This window comes from Echinops telfairi, unplaced genomic scaffold, assembly GCF_000313985.2.
Source record: "Echinops telfairi isolate 266 unplaced genomic scaffold, ASM31398v2 ScPeMD7_7458;HRSCAF=8496, whole genome shotgun sequence".
Lineage (NCBI taxonomy): Eukaryota > Metazoa > Chordata > Mammalia > Afrosoricida > Tenrecidae > Echinops > Echinops telfairi.
In genome coordinates this window covers 39,060,486-39,061,570 of record NW_022111358.1, presented here as the reverse complement: position 1 = coordinate 39,061,570, position 1,085 = coordinate 39,060,486, and the positions used below count along the sequence as shown (strand labels likewise).

At 55.5% G+C, this 1,085-nt stretch overlaps 1 protein-coding gene across 1 annotated transcript in view; it reads right to left on the bottom strand.

Annotated features, from left to right (window-relative positions):
• ARSG (arylsulfatase G) overlaps positions 1-1,085 on the bottom strand; it is a 91,651-nt gene that overhangs the window by 33,905 nt on the left and 56,661 nt on the right. The window lies entirely within an intron of this gene.

The window sequence follows — 1,085 nt, the reverse complement described above, 5'->3', positions numbered from 1 at the left end:
GGGGCCCACAGCTAGACCCAGCCCTGAGTCCCTGGGAGACAAGCACCTCTTAAGGGGTCCATCTTAAGGTTTTATGAAACAAATGGCCCCAGTTTGTTGGCAGGACATCGGAGTGGGGAAGTCCCCCCACTAGCCATCCCTGCCATACCCAGAGGTCTTTGCTACCCATCTTCTGCTACCTTTTAAAAGACTTCCTTCAGAAGGCACGTGCTTGAAGTTTACGGAACAAAGCCCACCGGTCCGACTGCTCAGGAAGCTGCTGGCCTCTCGGGCACACACCTTTCTAGGCTGATCAATCACCCTTCTCTGAGTGGTTCTCCAGCACCTTGGAAGGGCTGTACCACCATCTCTCTGTTTGCTGGCCTCTGGGGTTGTGCCCTGCGATACAGAATCAAAGCCTACAGCATGAGCACCCTTTTACAGCCTGCTCTGTGCACTGGGTGCACCATCTCCCAAGAGGGATACTGAGACGAGGAACCGAAGCCTCCACCCATGGGTCCAGGACCCCCTTCCCATGATTCCCCTCCAAGAGCCCCGTGGCGCAGAGCCAAGAAAAGGTGGCAGTTTGAACCCACCCAGTGGCTCTGCTGTTAAGATTAAACCGAAAAACAAACAAATGCCAAACTCCCTGCTCTCGATCAACTCAATTCTAACCCATAGCACTCCCTAAGACAGGACAGACCTACCCCTGTGGGTTTCCAAGACTGAACCTCTCGACGAGAGTAGAAAGCCTCATCTTTCTTTGGCGGAGGCCTGGTGGATGCAAACCGTTGACCTTACGGTTGGCAGCCCACCAGGGCTCCGTCTGTGAACATAAAGCCTGCAAACCCCAACTGGACGGTTCTGTTCTGTCACATAAGTCCAAACTGACACATCAGCCCCCAGAAGCAATCTGGCGGCTCTCTCAGACTCGGGGTCCCTATGGGCCAGGCAGGTGGGAGCCGGGGCAGAGGCAGCTGCGGGGCACCAGCTCAGCTTTGGCGGGAGCAGGCCTGGTCCCACCCTCAAAACCCGTGTGGCCTCCGGCAAGTTACTCAAGCTCTCTGAGCCTCTTTCCAACGTTTCACCGTTGCAAGAATCAGAAA